The sequence below is a fragment of the Phocoena phocoena genome, chromosome X (genome assembly GCF_963924675.1).
Source record: "Phocoena phocoena chromosome X, mPhoPho1.1, whole genome shotgun sequence".
NCBI lineage: Eukaryota > Metazoa > Chordata > Mammalia > Artiodactyla > Phocoenidae > Phocoena > Phocoena phocoena.
In genome coordinates, this window is record NC_089240.1 from 123,500,680 (window position 1) to 123,521,705 (window position 21,026).

Genomic DNA, 21,026 nt, shown 5'->3' on the forward strand with positions numbered 1-21,026 from the left:
GACTGTGAACTTCATCACTTTTTTAGCACCTGCCTGATCTGTTATATCGTTCAGGAAAAGACTTAATTGCTCTGCCTTTTTTTTTTTTGCCCCTAAGGCTGGCACAGGGTTTTATGAAAGACTGTGTAAACATGTTTTCTCAAACTTCACTGAACACTGAACGATGTCAGCCTGCTCTGCCTCTCCATCAAGGAGAAATAAAGCTGAATAATCAAAAGGCAGAGAGTCGAAAAGGTCACAATAGTGATGCTCACTTTCCTAGTTCATATACATTTGTCCAATTGATGAAACCTGAGGGGCAAATGGAAAAGCAGAGGGAAACCAGAGGCGCCTAAGTCAGAGAGCATTGTGGGAACACGGGAACAGATGTCACATTGTCTGTCTCTCAGCCAGAACCTTGTGATCTTCCTCAGGTGCTACAGTCAGTATGAAACCTAAACAATTTCCATATTTCAGAGAGCTCTTTCTTGACTGTACTGCTAAAGTCTGTCAGCCCAAAGAAAGAATTCTCACCATTCTATTGAACAATGTCTCAATGCTAGAAAAGAGACCTGTTTCCAGAGGAAAAAGAGGCATTATGAAGAAAATAAATATAAAAAATAGCTCCCTTATAGCGCCCTGACAACAGCAATTGAAGCACCCAAAACCACAAGGGAAAATGGTTTTTAATTAACACGCATTTCTACCCTAACATATTCCACACACGAATTATGACGACAGGTTCCATCACTGCCAAGTGGCCCCACAAGTGACTATGTCTGATGGATCCTAGTGTAAGGCCACACCATTGATGACACATACTAGTCTGCTCCTGTCCCCTTCACCCTCACTCTCAGCCCATAGTCCAGACAGTAAGGCTTCAGGTCCCTGAAGCTCCTACTCACTCTATACGAAGTGTTCCGGCTAGGGAAACGGGGAGGTGGCAACGTTAAGGAGTAGGTCCTAGAAACACTTTTCAAACCAGCAGCTTTCAAATCAGTAGATAATGTGCAGCCCCCTTTCCGTGTCATTTCTTCATTCAAGGGATTCTTTTCTCCTTACCACCCATGCCCCAGCTTCAAGGAGCCCGATTTCCTCCTACTCTTCCCTTAAACATTAGTGTAGTACATTTAAATCAGTGTGTGACCTCTCCCGCAGACGCCTTCGCTCGATTCGGGAGATTGAAGGCTTTACAATCCATAAAATAAAATCCCAGATAAGGGGAAGATTTGGGAGTCTAAATTCTTTCCCCAAGGCCCAGGATTGCACCATTGCACAGCAGCCTGTGACAGGAGCAGCAAAGCACAGTGACTAAAGGTCCGGCCTCTGGGTACACACCCAGGTGCCCCAACTTAGTAGCTGTGTACTTTTGGGTGAGTCACCTCATTGAGCCATAGTTCTCTCATTTCTAAAATGGGGATGAGATAGCACCTATTTATAAGTATATTCCTTGATTTAAATGGAATGATCCTTATAAACCATTTTTCTGGTACCTGGTCTGTGTTTTATAAATTATTAATAATTGTTATGGTTTCAATTGTCCCCCCAATACATATACTGAAATCCTAATCCCCAGTACCTCAGAATGTGACCTTATTTGGAGACATAAAGATTATTTGGTCTTGACAAAGGTAAAAAATTAGAATAAGGTCACCAATATGACTGGTGACCTTATAAAAAGGGTAAAATTAGAGACAAAGAGAATGCGTACAGAGAGCACGCCACGTGAACACACAGGAAGAAGATGGCCACCTACAGCCAAGGAGAGAGACCTGGACCACATCCTTCCCTCATGGTCCTCAGAAGGAACCTACCCTGCTGATACACCTTGATTTCAGACTTCTGGCCTCCAGAAATGTGACACAATAAATTTTATTTAAGCCATCCAGACTGTGGTACTTTGTTACAGAAGCCCTAGCAAACTATTCCAATAATCATTTACAATAAAGCTGACTGCACATATACATGTCTTTTTGGTCAGCATGTCTGCTTGAGGATCTCAGAAAAGAAGGTATATAAAAATAATTATAGTCTATCTGGGGGGTCAGGGTACCCATGTCTATTTCAAGTTATAGGCAGTTAAAAAAATAATAAATCAGAAAACCATATAATTTGTCACCCAAGCTGGGGTAATTTTGAGGATGAAAACGGGCATTTTTAATAAACAGACTCAATCATCAGCAAGCATCAAAACAGGACGAACAAGAACTTGTGGTGTCCCTAAATATGAAGAACAAGGATGCACCAATCCCCCCAACCCCGCTTCATCAACCAAGTCCGCTAATGGAAGATTCACTAGTTCCACTAGAGCAATCTAGTTAATTTAACTACAGCTATCAATTAGCTTACAAAAATATGAGTTAAGGTCAGAAGAAAATAAGCCCAAGTTAATTATCTCCATGTAATTGACTTTGCCATCTTGTTCATTTCCAAAATATCCTGAGGCTGACAGAGCTTAAGTTCAGAGATTTGGAAGTTTCTGTAGAGAGATCAGTGTATACCCATTGATGATCTATTACTTTCTTTTTTTTTTTGTTTTTAAAACTATTCCACTTCAGATATAGCTCAGGTATTTTTATTTTTATTATTTTTTTGTGGTACGCGGGCTTCTCACTGTTGTGGCCTCTCCCGTTGCAGAGCACAGGCTCCGGACGCACAGGCTCAGCGGCCACGGCTCACGGGCCCAGCCGCTCCGCGGCATGTGGGATCTTCCCGGACTAGGGCACGAACCTGCGTCCCTTGCATCGGCAGGCGGACTCTCAACCACTGCGCCACCAGGGAAGCCCGATCTATTACTTTCTGATTCTTTAACTTGGAACAGGAGAACAAGACAGGGAGGTACTCAATGTAATACATATTTCATCACAGAACCAGATCATTGGCCAACTGAGGGAACAAGTCAAGGGCGGCCTTACTCAGCGGGCAAGGGGAGAGAAAGTTGTTGGCTCGGAAGAATTCCTTTCCACTCCCCCAGGGAAAGAGCAGTTAGTGTGCCGCAGGGGTTGTCTCCTTGGCATGGGTTCCTCCCTGCTCACCTCGATTGCCACACAACCACCTCTGTATAAGGGAGACTACTCTAAACTAGAGGTTGCTGTGAGTAAAATATTTGCCCTCCATACTAATTGATTTTTTTAATTAATCACTTCATTTAGAATCCATTCAACCTAGTAGAGATAAGCATTCATCATACTAGAAAGACCCTCAGCTCAGAGAGAACATCCATGACTGGTAATTAATCTATGAACTGGCTCAGGAGTCTTCAAATGAGATTGAAGCCATTTTTATGAAGCTAAAATGCTATGCAACATTAAAAAGTTAAATAACCTTGTGAACATTTTTAAAGAGAGAGCTAAATGCAAAGTGAACCTATTTGAAAAAGTCTTGAGTCACTTGATTTTATTGTTGACAAGAAAGAGATTCATCAACGGACAATCCCAAAACTCACCACTGCCCTCTGCCTATGGAGGGGTAACATGGTATGAAAGGTGTATCCTGCAGTAAGCAAGCTGGGACTCTGCCATTTTCTAGCAGTGTGATTCTGAACGTTAGTGTCTACAGCTGTAAAATGGAGCAAGCAATCTGTAGGGCTCTTATGAAGAGTCAATGAGATAAAGTATATGAGATCTATTTGTAAAATATGAAATATAGTTAATTGGTATTATTATTACAGATTTTTGAAAGCACAATGGATATTTATAAACCTTAATATATAATTGTCGAGGTACCAAAATAAATGAAATGTTCCCATCCTAATCAAACAGATAACGGAGCAATGATACAGCCTGTAAAATGCCACCAACTCTCTTTAACTCCCCCACCCTCACCAAACTCACCCGAAATATAACGGTATTAATGAATGATACATCCCATGAAAAGCACTTCAGAAAAGGTCACATGTGACTGAGCAGGCTTGCCAAGAACTGCCAGAGCAGCCATGTCCAACGGTGAAGGGACAGATATGATGCGCCATTAATAAAAATAAGAAATTAGTATTTTAGCGAAAGGATGTTGCACTTCAAACACAGTACTTAGGCTGCAAATGATAAATTAGTGATGAATAGAGACGACGGCGAAATTTAAACAAGTTATAGAAGTAATCAATTATAATTCAATTGGTTTAACCAAGGAACTGATTACAAAAGCCCAGGTTCTAGTTCGTTGAGCAAGTTCAGATTGTTTATTAAAAGTTTCTGATTAACGCACAAAGCAAAATTGTTTTTCCTCGGTGTTTTGAAAAAAAGACACACAAGCACATATCCTTCCATTCCAAAAAGAAATCTTTTCTTACCATGCTATTCTTAATCATTGCATTCTTATCACATTGAAAATGGCCCTTATACTCAGAGTGAGAGCTTAAATTTTAGTACCAGATTAATCTTGTGTTGCAATGAATATCATTAGTACTAAGAATCTAATATTAATAACACCTTATTATCAGAATAATAACTCCATTAACAACTTTTAAGAGAATTGTACTAACTCTAAGTGCAATTCTAATATAAATTATTCCAAAACAAGTGGCACTTTCGTATAATCACTCCCTTGGAATATAGCAAAATAATAGCCCAGCTCACAACTTCTGAATTTGTTTTACATTCCCTTTTGTGACTTTTCTGGATATGACTAACCAAAGAGTATTAGAGCCAGAAGATTCCTTAGGATGATTTAGTCCATCTCCCTCATTTCAGGTGAGAAAACAGAGGCTCCAAAGAAGCCACACAAGTTGTCAGTTCCAATATATCCTCAACACCTTGCAGAAGTGACCTGCATTTCACAATCACACATTTTGACTCATGAGCAGAATTTATAATATTAGTTTACCTTTCTAGGATAACCTTGAAACCAAGCAGGACCCTGGGGGGCCCTCATGGGTACAAATACTTTCCATGTCCCCAATTCCTTGTTTGTAGGAAATACGCTTCATTCAGTCTCCTAGACCTTCCCTGGGTTCCAAAGTGCAGATTCAAACAGTTGCTAATCAGGGAAGGGAAGGAATGCAGAAAGAAAGGAGGAGCAGTCAAAAACAGTAGTGCAGCCTTGGGGCAGCATCCTGGTTCCTTCCCAAGGAATATACTTAACAATATCTTTGAGTTTATCTGCCAGAACTAAGGCCCCCAGCCAGGTGGAAGATAGCAACTTCAGGCTGAGCACAAGATTCCTGGAGCACGGCCCTGTTACCTCACCACCAACCAATCAGAAGAAAGTCACACATCCTGCCGCCTTCACCCCAAATCTGGACTTTAAAAACTTCTCACCGAAAACCATGGGAGAGTTCGGGGTTTTTGAGTACAAGCTACCCATCCTCTTTGCTTGGCCCTGCAATAAACCTTTCTCTGCTTCAAACTCTGATGTTTCAGTTTGTTTGGACTCACTGTGCGTCAGGCACCTGAACTTGCATTTGGTAACACATCCACTTCAATATTTTTATATATATCCTTACATATATATGTATACTTGTAAATATATGGTCTGATATTTTGTGTTTGTGTGTTTATCTACATAAATGATATTACTTTATGAATCACACACTATTACTATTTTCCTTTTAATACTGTGCTTTTTAACATCCATCCGTTTTGCCATATGTACATCTAGTTCATTTCTCGTGATGACTATAGTATTCCATGTTATACATCTGCCATCAATGTCCCCGGTGATGGACACCTATCTACTTACAAAGCAGTTCAAATGGGTTCCTAAAGATACCCACAGTTTATTAGGACTTTACCAATGGAGTTTGTTCAAGCTCACTATTTTATCGATGAGAAAACCAAGGAAATCTATCTTTAAAAGTCCATTAGAATTAGCAGAATTCTAACAAAACATTAACCAACACAATATCAACTCACAAGGCTATTAATAAGAAACAGAATTGATTTGCATTTCCCTAATAGTGATATTAAACGTCTTTTCATGTTCTGGTTGGCCATATGTATGTCTTATTTGGAAAAATGTCTATTACTTTTCCAAATAACACATGCAGCTCCTCTGCCCATTTTTCAGTCGAGTTGTTTGTGTGTTCAGTTGTATGAGTTCTTTATATTTTTTGGATATTACCCCCTTATCAGATATATCATTTGCAAATATCCTCTCCTATTCAGTAGATCGTCTTTTCAGTCTGTTGATGGTTTACTTTGCTCTGTAGAAACTTCTTAATTTGATGTAGTCCCACTTGTCATTTTGCTTTTGTTTCCCTTCCTGAGGGGACATACTAGAAAGATATTGCTAATACCAGTGTCAAAGAATGTACTTCCTATGCTTTCTTCTAGGAGTTTTATGGTCTCAGGACCTAGATTCAAGTCTTTAATCCATTTGGAGTTGATTTTTGTATATGGTGTGAGATAGTGGTCTAGCTTCATTCTTTTGCATGTGGCTGTCCAGTTTTCCCAACACCATTTATTGAAGTGACTATCCTTTCTCCATTGTATTATATGTTCTTTTTTCCTTTGTTGTATATTAATTGTCTATATATGTGTGTGGGATTATTTCTGGGTGCTTAATTCTGTTCCATTGATCTATTTATTTTTTATTTTTTTTTGGCCACACCAAGCAGCATGCAGGATCTTAGTTCCCCAACCAGGGATCGAACCCGTGCCCCCGGCAGCGGAAGCGCAGAGCTCTAACCACTGGACCTCCAGGGAATTCCCATGTCCCATTAACCTGTATGTCTGTTTTTCTGCCATTACCATGCTGTTTTGATTACTATGGCTTGTATAATGTTATAAACCAATGTTACTTCAATTAAATAGATAAGAAACAGAATTTAACTTCCTATTAGGAACTGCCAAATGCAGAGAGATCATGCCATCTGGTGACACAGAAGAACAAACGCATAGTGTCTTTGGAGTCCAGCAACATGTATGTAGGCATGAATACACTCAGTTATGCAGATTGGTAGATACTTAGGTGAAGGAAAGATAGAAATCCAGGCTCCCCAGTGGAGTGGCTATGTGACCTTAGGCACCTTCCTTGGTTTACTGTATGGGGTAAAAACAATCCTGAGCTGGACTGCCTGAGTCCAAATGTCAGCTTTACCAGTTAAGAGCTCCATGACGTTGGGCAAACTGCTTAAATCCTTGCTATTTCGGTTTCCTCATGGGGATAAATGAGGATTAGAAGTGAGGTAACGTTTGTAAATACCTAGCTGTGCCCGGGGCATAGAAAGTGCTCTATAAGTAAGTGCCTGTTGAGTAAAAAAAAAAAAAAATCCTCTCTAAATCATAGTTTCCATTTTTACCAAATGCTACCTACCTCCCATGGGTTTTATGAGGGAAGAAGTAAATGCATGAAGTATATCAAATTGTATATTACCATTCCTTTATATTCCTGATGAATATTCTAAAAAATAACAGTAAGAATAACAAAGTCCCATTCATTGGGGAAATTCTAAAATCTCATGGGAAAAGTGACAAGTGAAAGAAATACAAGTAAAATCTGACTGTACTTGGACGTAATGTATGTAGCTTCCACAGGACAGAAATTAGGCTCTGTACTCATGGGGTGCAGTGACAATTCACTGTTAACCAAAAAGGTAGGAAGAGGTCAATCAAGTATTTGGAAAAAGCAAGGACATTAAAGACTAATAAAATCACAGTTTCTGTGAACGGCAAGTATCCTTAGGAAATAGGAAGTGAAGTCCTTCACTTAGTAAAAGGGGAAATTGAGATACAAGAAAAGTTAAAAAAAAAAACTGCCCAAGGTCACAGAATCTATAAGTTGCAGTGGTCAGACAAAGGTTCAATCCAGGGATCTTTCAACCGTGTCATGCACAAACTCAGACTCCCATGCATTAGAAGTTCATGCACCAGATTTTTTTCAAATCACAAAAAGAGGATAAATTGGGGGAGATTATTCACTTTGAAATAAAAAGATTTTGCTTTAAAAAAAAATCTCACAGCAGGATTCCTTTAGATAGCAGCTCTCTTCCTACATTTGAAATTAGACCTGAATTCTACTGAAAATGAGGAGCCCCTGTAGTAGTGCAGAGTCCTAGATCCCCCAAACACTAAATAAAGACTGATGAAGTTTGAAATTAATTTCATTTGCATAAATAATCATAGTCATGACTTCACAAGCATATAAATCAGAGACGTTGTGGAGATGAACGTTTGTTATTTTTATAGACACAGAAAAATTGCAAAGTCAGAGGAGCCTTGGGGAAGGGCACATTTGGGTTTGACTTGGTGACTGATTATTCCCTGGTTTGTAAGAGCCCTTCCAGAACAGTAGTGTTTGTCACTCACTCGGCCATGTGTCACTCCCCCTGGGAAAACTAGGACTCCTGTCTTTCTCCCTGATTAGACTGTGATTTACTCAAGGGCAAGGACAAAGATCTTGATGTCCTCATCTTTGTGTCCCTACTGTTCAGCACAACGTCTGGCACAGAAAAGAAGGTATATGCATTGACTGTTGGCTGAAGAAAAAGTGAGGGAGTCCAGTCAAGTTTCTTCAGATCAAGCACGGTTGTACCTATAGACCTCTAAGCAAAGGGACATGTGATGTTTCTGTAGATAGAAACTGACAATAAAAAAATTAATTATATAGTTTATCAGATGGAAAAAAAAGCAGGGCAGGGTTATAGAGAGTGCTGGGGAGGGGAAGAGGATTTCAAATTGTAAACAGGGAGATCGGGAAAGGTCTTACCGTGAAAGTGGTATTTGAGCAAAGATCTGAGGGAGATATCAGACCAAACTCTGCTGTCAAATGGAAGAAAGGCATTCCAGGCAGAGGCGAAGACCAGTACAAAGGTCTTAACGTGAGAGTTTGCCTGTTTGAGGAACAGCAAGCCATCCGTGTAGCTGGAGGAGAGTGAGTAGGAGGAAGTGTGGTAGTACTTAAGGTCAGAAGGGTAGCTGCGGTCCAATATCATGAAGGATCTAATAGGCCCTTGTAAGGGAAGCCAGTGGAGGGGTCAAAGCAGGAAACTGACATGATCTGACTTATGTCTAAAGAAACAACCTTGCCTTCTTTGATTAGAGTATCCCATAGGGAGCAAGGGATGAAGTGGGGAGACCTATCAAGAGGCTCTCTTCAACCATTTAGATGGAAGCGGATGGTGACTTGGATCAGGTTGGTAGCAGAAGATATAGTGGGAAGTGGTCAGATTCTGGATACATTCTGAATGTGGAACAGACAGTGTTTGCTGAGGGATTAGACGTTGGGTATCGAGAGAGAAAAGTGAAGGATGATACCAACATTTGGGGCCTAAGAAACTGGAAGGATGAAGTTTCCACTTACTGAAATGGAGAAGGCTAGGGAGGAGGAGGGACTTGCCTAGAGGGTGAGGTACAGAGAACAGTGATTGATATAGACGTACTAAACCTGAGATGTCTATTAGATATCCAAGAGGATTCATAGAACAGGCAGCTGGAATGCGCGGCAGTGGCCCAGGCTGGAGACATAATCTAGAAACCCATCAGCATACGGATGGCATTGAAAGTCAAATTACTAATGAAAGCAACAGGAGAATTTTGTCCCCCAAATTCTTATGCTAAAATCCTAACCTCAGTACCTCAGAATGTGACCCTATTTGGAGATAGGGTCTTTACAGAGTCAATTAACCTAAAATCAGGTCATTAGGGTGGCCCTATTCCAATAGGACGGGTGTCCTTAGAAAAAGGGGAAATTTGCACACACACACACACACACACACACACACACACACGCGGAGAACACCATTTAAACATGAAGGTGGCTATCTACAAGCCCAGGAGAGAAGTCTGCCTTCACAGCCCTCAGAAGGGAACCAACCCTGCTGACATGTTCATTCTGGATTTCTAACCTCCAGGATCGTGACACAACAAATTCTGTTGTTTAAGTCACCCAGTCTGTCGTACTTTGCTGCAGCAGCTCTAACAAACTAATACATTAACTTAATGAGCGAATGTGGATAAAGAAAGATGTCCAAGAACTGAATTGAACCCTAAGCCACTACAACTTTTAGAGTTCATGAAAAGGAAAAGTAATCAGCAAAGGGGACTGAGGAGAAGCCAGTGAGATAATAAGAAAACCAGAGAACTGCTGAAAGTGAAGTCAAGGAAGCATTAGAACAGGGAGGGAGTGATGAGCTTCATAAACTAGTACTTATAGGTCAAGTAAGAAGAAGGCTAATATTTGACCACTGGATTTAGCAACGTGGATTTAATCACTGATCTTGAAAAGAGCAGTTTCAGCAAAATAGTGGGGGGTGAAAACCTGACTGGTGTGAGTTCAAGTGAAAAGGGGAGAGGAATTGGAAATAGCAAATGGAAATAACTCTTTTGAAGAGCTTTGCTGAGAGGGAACAGAGATATGCGCTGCCAGTAGGAAGGACATGTGCACAGAGGATTCTGTTCTGAAGATAAGAGAAACTATGGCATATTGGTATAAGAAAGGATCCATGGGATTCAAATTGGTAATGTAACGGGTGGGGAGAATTGCTGAAACAATGTCTTTGAGAAGGAATTGGGATCTAGTATAAATTGAAGGGCAACAGAGAAAAAGACGAGTATAGTATAGTATACTACATCATAGTAAAGAATCTTTAAGGATTTAATTAGATAATACCGCAAAGGCTCTTAGCCCCACGCCTTACACAATGTGATTGTTTAATGAATGTTATTGTAAGATACTACATAAATGCTGCTGAACTAATCTCCCACTCTCCTCCTTTTCTTTACTCTCATTCCTGAGTCATCTACATATAAGTGTATGTGATGCCATGGGTGTAGCTGAGATCATCTTAAGACTGTAGATAGAGAAGGAGAGCTCTGAGTAATTTCAGTTTAGAGATCAGAAAGAAGAGCCTGAAAGGGGACCTGGAGAATGAACAACCTGAATAGTAGAAGAGAAACAGTGCAAGGAAACCCAAAGGGGAAGTATTGCTTAGACTTGGTGGAAATAAGAGATAACAGAACTCATGATTGTCTAAAGTCTTGACAATGTCAGTAAGCTGCAGGGAAACCTGGGGTGGAGGAAGGTGGCGGCTCACTGAAAAAATAAAAAGATAAAAGGGGCCCAGTAGTCTGCTGTCATCCCACACGAGTATAGGGGGTCTGAGGAGGGACTGGCTTGGGCTACTATAGCGTCACCAAACCTCACTGTAGTCCACTGAGGTCACATCAAAGGAGGGAAAATCTGGGAATTCCATACAATGTTATCTGGATTATCAAACTAGCAACAATACTTGCCTCTCTGCAACATCATAAATCTACAGTTTGCCACTTCAATCAGATTAATCTAATGCACCTGTTCATCAAATACATCTTACATTTGAGGACAATCTGTCCTAAAATTTTGGCTAGCAGTTTTAACGTTCGATTCTATAAATGGAAATTATGTCACATGCTGAGAGAAGTTCCCAAATAGGCAAACACGTCAATTCCAGAAACCTTGATACACTTCTTGGATTGTTCTTCTCAGGAGTGACATAGATCTGTGTAGTTTTCGGTGCATCTAATTTATTTTATTATTTGTTATTACTTATAGATTACATATTTTTCAATCCATATGTTCCAATAGCTACCATTTACATATAAAAACTTGAATAAAGATTAAAATAAAAGAAAGGGCAGACTCATCAGGTAAATGCAAGCAAATTTAAAGTAGGTTTGAGAATGTTAAATTCAGACAAAGAGAACGTAAAGCAAAAGGCACTAAACTGAGAAAGAAAGGTCATATTTCACTAATGAAAAGAATAGTCAAAGATACTAATATGAAGAAGCTGCTAGAAGTACAAAGAAAATATATAATCATAGCATTATTCATAATAATGGTAAACTGGAAGTAAACAAAGCTACATAAATACCTATCGCTAAATAAAAGACTAAAAAATGATAAGCAAATATATCAGAATGTTTTCAATGATAATGCAGGGAGTAATATGATCATATTTGCATTTGATAAAAATACAAAGATTCCACTCACAGTAGCCTAAATTAAAACATGGGATCCTATAAAGAGAATATTAAATTTTGCTGACAGCATAACACATTTGAATAAATGGAAAGACATACTATATTTCTGGATGAGAAGAATTAACAGAGTAAAAATTTCAATTCCTCCCTTAATTATTCATAGGTTCAACACAATCATAGTTTCAGCCCTTAATAAAATACTAAAGTTCTCATAGAAGATTAAAATTCATGTGAAGAATACTGGAGAATAATTTAAGAAAATTTTGAAAAGAGAAATGATGAATCCAGAATTGACCTTTCCAAGGCAAGTATACTTTGATAGGTATTTGTTCCAGGACTGGCTGATCGATCAACAAGACAGAAGGCAGAACCCTAAAATGGACCCTATAAGCTTAGGGTTGCCAGATTTAGCAACGAAACTTAATCAAAGATGTTGGAGACAATAGGAAAAATGTCACCAATCCTTAAAACTACGTAAAAGGAAAGAAATAAACATGGACAAATATTGCAACAAATATGGCAGATAAGACAAAACAGTTGTTACTGTCCTTAGTGTTGTTTTACAAGACTATAAGAAAAGGGCGAACACTACTCAGAGAAAAGTGGTAAAGGATACAAACCGACCTTCCACCAGAGAAGAAAGGCAAAGAGCCAATAAGTACATAACACTACTTTCAACCTTATAAAGTAATAAAAACAAACAAACAAAACAGCTTTGTCTGTGCTGTTTCCTGGATTTCTCTTCCTCCTGTTCTTTGCATGACTGATTCCTTCTTACTTTTTAACTCCCTGCTTAAATGTCACTTCCTCAGAGAGAACTTCCCTAACTGCCTTATTTAAGTAAAGACACGCACCTTCAATAGGGCACACATATTTTTCACAACTGCAGCACGGTGTACTTCATAGCACATACCTTAAGAATATATGTGCTTGTAATATGGATAACGTCTTCGCTGTACCCATCAAGGAAAAAATGTGACCTTCCCCCCTCTCCTTTTCCTTCCTCCTGCTTACCTGAATACAGGCATTATCACGCTGGACCGTAAAACAGAAGCAATATGTTTAAGGAAATAGAGCAACTTGGAGTTCCTAAAGATTACAGACTCACTATGCCAGGCCTGAATGACCAATCTGGATTTGCACATTTTAGAGAAATAAACTTCTATTTTGATTTTTTTTAAAAAAAGAATATATGTGTTTATTTTACGTCTACCCCACTAGACAAAAAATTCCACAAGGGTAAGAAATATCATTATTTACAAATATATATCCAGTACTTATCATGGCGTCTGGCACATGGTAGGCCCTCAATTAATTTTTGTCAAAGAAACAAATACTGAAGTTTTTTGGTTCCATTTTCTTTGTTTTATGTTGTGTGTGTGTGTGTGACCAGATCTAGTGTTAGGAAAGACCTCTCATACTCTGCCGGTGAGGGGTAAAAATTAGCACAATCATTTTGGAGGGCAATTTTTTCATATTTTACAACATAAGTCAGATGTTATCTCTTCTCTGCTCATAACCTTCCGATGACTTTCTATCTCTCGCGAGTCAAAGCCAAAGGCAATAAAGGCCTACAAGACTCTACATCATCTGTCGTCTCCCCATCCCTCCACCTCCCTGGCCACATGGGCTACTGCTCTCTTCCCATTCACTCTACTCTAGCCACACTAACTTCTTATGATTCCTCAGTACCTTAGACGTGCCCCTGGCTCAAGGTCTTTACACATTTGCCATTCTCACTGAGAGGAATGCTCTTCTCTGGATATATAAGTGCCTTTCTCCCTTCCCCTCCTTCAGGTTTCCCTTTGAATGTCACCCCAGTAGGAAGATCTTCTCTGACTACTTCATAACAATAGTCATTCCACCCATGCCCAACCCCAGAGCTCCTCATCCCATTACCCTGCATTATTTTGCTCCAGATCACACATCATCACCTGACATATTTTATATATATATATATATATATATATATATTTTAATTGTATGTCTTCCCTCACTAGAATATCAGCTCCATGAGGACAGGGATTTTTTTTTTTAATCCACTGCTATATACCCAATGCCTTCAAGAGAGCCTGGCACATTGTAGATTCTCAATAAATATGTAGGGAATGAAAAAGTGAATGAATGAATGAATACCAAGAGCCTGAAAAATGTTCATGACATTTCAACTAATAACTAATAAATCTATTTCTAGGCTTCCCTGGTGGCGCAGTGGTTGAGAGTGGTTGAGAGTCCGCTTGCCGATGCACGGGACATGGGTTCGTGCCCCGGTCCAGGAAGATCCCACATGCCGCAGAGCAGCTGGGCCCATGAGCCATGGCCGCTGAGCCTGTGCGTCAGGAGCCTGTGCTCCGCAATGGGAGAGGCCACAGCAGTGAGAGGCCCACGTACCGCAAAAAAAAAAAAAAAAATCTATTTCTAAGAATCCATGCTAAGTAAATAAGAGATCTAGTTGTACAGGGGTCTATTTACCAGGTTTTCCTTTACAACATTACTTATAAGGGTAACAAATTAGAACTAATCTTCATGTCCTCTTATTATAAAGGAGAAGTCAAATAAAATGTCATACAAAAAATTTAATGGAATATTATGCAATCATTTAAAATTATGTCATTATAAAATTATATTAATGACATGGGGAAATGTTCACAATGAAATATTAAATGAATAATTCATGATACCACAAAGTATCTGTAGTATAATCTCTAATGTGAAAAACTAAACGTATAGATACAGTATATGATAATTTTAATGTATGTAACAAATATATAGAATACATACATATACGTACATATAATAATAGAGAGAGAGAGAGAGAGAGAGCGGGAGAGAGAGATGACTAGAAAACCTTAGAATTTCCATAATGGTTATTGTTGAGTAATGGGATTATGGGATTTATGGGTGATTTTCCTCCCCTTTATGGATTTTTTTCTGTACTGTTAAGTTAAAAAGACAATGTTATAATAAGAAGGAAAAAAATCAATGATATCCTTGTAGATAATCTAGTTCTAAACAAAATCACTTTTGGCTTTTTTTGCCGGATAAAATAGCAACAAAATGCAGTCAATGGAACTGAACAAATGGACATGCAACTTTTTAAAATAGAGGGCTTAAGTGATTTATTTTGTCCAAGTTAATGTTAAGTAGCTCCTACTAGTTCACAGATAACAGCGTCATTTGTCTCTTACGGTCTGGCTCATTATAATAACATCTGCTGTTCGCTTATAGATAGATATTTGTTCTTCCATTTTTAGGTCAGGGAGAAAGCATCCAATTTATCTAAAAATGGAATGAAGCCACAGAATTTAGTTACTTAGGAGTAACTGTTGTAATGTACACACAGTAGATATGAAACAGTTAAATACCGGGCCAGACAGTTCCTCTGATGTTATATTTGCTGTGGGGATATTTGTCCTAAAAGCCAGAAGTACCCAGAGAAAAGAGTAGTAAGTGATCATGTTCCCAGAAGCCTTCAGCACAGGGGAAATTCTTTTTTCTTGCCTAAAACCATGAAGTTCTGACTACAAAACTTCCCCGTGCGCAAGAGCAGGAGACATTCCAGTACATTCGCAGAAGGCATTCTGGAGCTTTAAAAGGGAATTAACACAGCAGAGAAGCATCGCATGGATGTATGCACTTGCAATTAAGAATAAAGATAAGCAAGGGGAGAGCACTCAAAATCCAATCACCAAACCCCGTGAAATGGAGTCAGGAGATCTGTATATTTTAAGGACAGAACTTCGTGCAAATGCAAATAGACTGAGGATGTGCCCGCACTCATACCATCCTGTCTGGCTGAACCAGGGTCAGGTGCAGACGTAGACACGAAGGGTCAGAGACAGGGCTGTGAAAGAGTAGAATCCAGATCAGAAGGGTGACAGAAGCACTAGCAGGAATGAATCTCACAACGGCAGCTACTCCTAAGGCCTTAAATATAAGTTCACTCTCAGTAATAATTGTAACTATAATGCTGACAACAATCTATTTAGCATGTGTTACATGGCAAAAATTGTGCTAGGTGTCCTTTACATTTATCAGTCCTTTTTAATTTTATATTTATCAGCAGAATCATTTGATGTCAACTCCTTAAGATACAGACGAGAGCGCCCAGAACCCATATTCTCCTATTTGTGGAAAGTTGACTTCTCTCTCCAGATTTTGGTTAATTCCCACTGGAATGATGTTCTTTTAGTTACTTGTGACTCCAACTGCCTCCCTTCCATTGTAGGATATATACAATCCTGAAGTAAAATCATCATCAGTTATGCTTATACTAGGACTGGATGCACCTACCTGACGTCACAGTCTACAGTCTCTGTCCTGGACCCTCTCAGTACTGACAAGGTGATAAGGGCACGTAGACCCAGTGCCAAGTAGGGCAGCCCTGACTAAGGAGCCTCTCAAAATCCGTGCCTCTCCAATGCCCCCACTCACACACCACTTCCCCTCAGATTAACCACTATCGATCCTCCAAACTGCTCCTCCCTGGACAAGGGTTTGAACCTTTACAGCCTCTTCTGCATGCGCTCAGGTTCATTTATATCCCCTTAAAATGTTGCCCCAAATTGCTATACATGGGCCTGTTGGATGGCAATCTGGTTGAAAGAAAGGGCTCCAGTCAGGGACTCTATCTGTACATAGCACTTTGTGGAAGACTGAAAAAATGTTAAGTCTCTGAAACAAATATTACCAGGAGATGCGGGGAAAAGGGGCCAGTGAAGGTGATATTACAGGAGGGCAAAACAAAACAGAAACAAAAAACAAACAGCAACGAAAACAAAATAAAACAGGCCATTCAAGAGCCTGGTTACACACAGGACTGAAGGGGGAAATCCAATCAGCACTGAGGACATCAGCATTATGACTTCTTCTGTCCCAGATTTTATACTTCTACTACTGTAGCTAAGATTGACTCACTGAATTCATGATCAACTAAAATTCTCATTTTAAAGTGTATGTCCGGGGCTTCCCTGGTGGCACAGTGGTTGAGAGTCCGCCTGCCGATGCAGGGGACACGGGTTCGTGCCCCAGTCCGGGAAGATCCCACATGCCGCCGAGTGGCTGGGCCCGTGAGCCATGGCCGCTGAGCCTGCGCGTCTGGAGCCTGTGCTCTGCAATGGGAGAGGCCACGACAGTGAGAGGCCCGCATACCGCAAAAAATAAAAAATAATAATAATAACAAAATAAAATAAAGTGTATGTCAGGCTTCCCTGGTGGCGCAGTGGTTGAGAGTCCGCCTGCCGATGCAGGGGACGCGGGTTCGTGTCCCGGTCCGGGAGGATCCCACATGCCGCGGAGCGGCCGGGCCCGTGAGCCATGGCCGCTGAGCCTGCGCGTCCGGAGCCTGTGCTCCGCAACGGGAGAGGCCACAACAGTGAGAGGCCTGCACACCGCAAAAAAATAAAAAATAAAGTGTATGTCTCCTGTCAGGTTGTTTTTTGGAGCCGGGGCATGGTGGACACTTTTTGTGTATTATTTTGTTTGAATTGGCCACTCCCCCTAAGCCGTCAAGATCTTCTGGGGTCCTAAAGCCTTAGCAATGTCTTCCACTCTCATATCATGTGCAGATTTGCACCACAGTATCATTTGCTTAGAAAACACATATGCACATGTGCAGTGAAAGCTAAATAAACGTGGTTAGTTTTCACTTCTAGCATTCCATTCAGCTTTCTTGGATCCCTAATAAGGCAACAGTTGTCTTAATGACTCAATCAATCACTTCATACTACGTAGAGCAAACATATGGACTTCAACGCAAAGGGTACTAGAAGTTAAACGTTCAAATCTGCAATTAAAACGTAGGCTCTGTAAAACCTGCTACTGGGACAAGCATGATATCCAACACTCTGGGATAAATAAAAATAACCTCTAGCTTGAGAAAAGGAAAGAGGATGGTGAAAAGTTTACAAATACAAGAAATACAAAGTGATGTTTTCACATTCAAACCCAATTCACACAAAACATCAGCGAGCAGGCTAATTAATACAGAAAGCAGGGATGGAAGAACCCTTCTCCCTCTGTAAAGGCATGTACCAGATTTGCGTGCCTTGGGCAACCTTACTTGTATTCTCATTCAGAGGGTACCCATGAGTCAGCATTTTCTACTTCCTGGCTCATTGGCTCCCTCTGTGGTTTAAATAACTTTGCACATCGAGAAAAACAGATCAAGAACATTAGGGGATTTGTTAGTAGACACTCAGGAATTCCAAGTTCTAAAAACAAAACAAAATCATGGAGTCTTATGATTCTGGAGAACTCTATACATAGGCTTGGCCTGCTCCTTCCATACAAAGCAAGACCTGGAATCTCAAAATCGTGGGTTTGAGCCCTACCTTGAGGGCTTCGTGGGAGCTGAGAGACCTGGATTTGGGTACTACAACTAACTAGTTCTGTTCCCTTAAAAAAGTTAGAGCTCTGGCAAATGAGGGATTGGATGAGATAAATGACTTTCAAACCCTTAAAAATAGTTGAAATTTTTCAAAACGCAGATGAATCTTACAAAGTCTTAGTTAATAAATGAGATTAAAAATATATAAACAGAGGCTCTGAGTAAAGCAAGGTGGTAGCCCAGATTCCTGCCAACTTAGCCCCAGAAACACCTCTGAGAGACTCACGAAATTTCTATAAGCACACTTTGAAAACCAATAACAAGGCCCCTTCCAGTTCTATAGAACTCTATTCTGGCTTATGATGTAAGAAATGTAAGCTACTCTTCAGCTCCTACATTCTATGGGTATATAATGCAGAGGCTTCGAGACCTGTAACAGATTGTCCAAATATAGTCGGGTCACAAAAGAGGATGTGATCGGTTCTACCTGAGGAAGTAAGAGAAGCTGACCCTTGATCTGAGTCTTGAAGGATCAGTATCAGTTTATCAGGAAGCAGATTTGGGAAAGGAATTCAGGGCTGTGGACACAATATATTGCCATGGTAGGAAGGTGCAAAACATCATGCAGCAGGGGAGACAGATTGGAGACAAAGATGTAGATGCGGGCAAGCAGGTGTCTGATCATGAAGACATCTATGTCTCGCACTAAGAAGTTTAGACTTTTCTTGTAGGCTGACACCACTGCAATGTTTCAAACAGCAGTGTGAGTTAACCCCTCTTTCTGGAACACTTTTTCTCCAACTCCCTTCCTTTCTCATCCTTCAGGATTCAGCTTACATATCATTGACTCTGAAAGGTCATTTCTTACCCTTTATCTAAAGAGGGCCTTCTTTCTCTCTCCCCTCCTTAGAACCAAAGTTCTGTGAAAGGTGGGGCCTTGGCAACCTGGTTCACTGTTGTATCCCCAGCACCTAGGAGAGCGCCTAGTGCATAGTAAGTGCTCAATAAATATTTGTTGCATGAATGAAAGAAACGAAAGTCTGTCTGCAAAGCCTGGACTCACAACCACCTTTGCAATACCTCTTCGGCTGGGCTTGTTTTATTAGTGACCCCCACCTTGAAATGAATACAGGATAGTGGGTTGACAAAGGCAAGGTATCCAACAAATAAGAGGCAAGAATGAAAGCTGCGGTGTCTAACTATAAGAAAGGAGCACTCTGTATATAGAAGTTTCCATAGTGGTCTTAACATGCTGATGCCCATCCAGATATACCTACCTAACTATTGGGAGATCTAGGCCCCTGGGAAGATCTGTCCTATTATCTTGCACTCAGAGCAGCTCTGCTGACTTAGAGGGATTTATTTTATGCATTAAAGTCATAATCACATCCTTCTACATATCGAAATGCATTCCATCTTTCCAACCAAAATTAAGTACAATGAACCTAACTGGCTGGAAGGAGGCTTATTACTATCCCTGGCAAGTTATTTTCCCTCAATTTCCTCAATTGTAAAACAGAAATTATAGTAGCAATTCCCTCCTAGGTTTGTAACGATGATGAAGACAAATAATACACATAACGCACTTAGCACTGCACCTGGCACGTACAGCATGCTCAGTCACTGTTAGCTTTTACAATCATTACTGTGACCAGTAGCGTTATTAACACAGTGAAAGTGTTTATGAGGAAGAGCAATGCATTTTTGTGAAGGGAGCTGAATTTCCCTTTCATAAACCTGCCTCTCCCTGCACGGCAGGTTCCAGACCCCGACCACAAAGGCCATAGATTTGATATCTGTTCCTCCCCAGCAATATCCTGAGAACTCCCTTTCATTTGTCTTTTTCCCTGACTAATAAACCATTTACCACTAATTACTTATAAGCATTTTCTGCTGCATAGCTTTATATTTGTTTATTATGTTCACAGCTGTCTTGCCTAGCAAGGATAGAAATCTATTATCTCATTATTATACCCGAATCTCCTGATCACAGTGTCCTTGCTTCCCAGCTCACTTCCACCAAAAGCGTCTTTTGGCAGGACAGGATTTTCCTTCTTCCCCACCCTTTCCTTTCTATTCCCCACACACCTTGTAAGGAAAGGGGGATTTAGGGTAGATAAAAGAGACAAGAACTTTGTTGGCATATAAACCAAACCAATGATAGTTAAACTATGAGATATGATTTTTCTATGAGACAAACTATGAGATAAAAGATGGTCAAATATTTTCTTATAGAGAGTCCACTCTGAAAAGATCATTTATTCATTGAAAAAAATTTTATTTAGCATATTCTACGTTCAAAGTTCTGGGGGTTTGGCTGTAAACAAAAGAATGCTAAATCCTTCCTTTCTATGAAGCAGACATTCCAGTACGGGAGACAGACAACAAATACGTATGTATTACCAAATAAGGATCAGTGTTGAGAAAAATAAAACAGGGTAATAGAATAGAAAGTATTGAGTGCATGGCTGGAGGAAGCATGGTCAGGGTAGACTTTGTGTGTGTGTGGGGGGGGGGGGGTACGCGGGCCTCTCACTGCTGTGGCCTCTCCCGTTGCTCCAGACGTGCAGGCTCAGCAGCCATGGCTCACGGGCCCAGCCGCTCCGCGGCACGTGGGATCTTCCCGGACCAGGCCATGAACCCGCGTCCCCTGCATCGGCAGGCGGACTCTCAACCACTGCGCCACCAGGGAAGCCCCAGGGTAGACTTTTTAAGGAGGTGTCATCTGATAATTGGAAGTTTTTATGGGACTTCAAGGATTTGGTGCTTCCCCCTTGTGGATGAGGTCAAGACTGGGGTTGGGGGGAAGGGAGGGTGATAAAAAG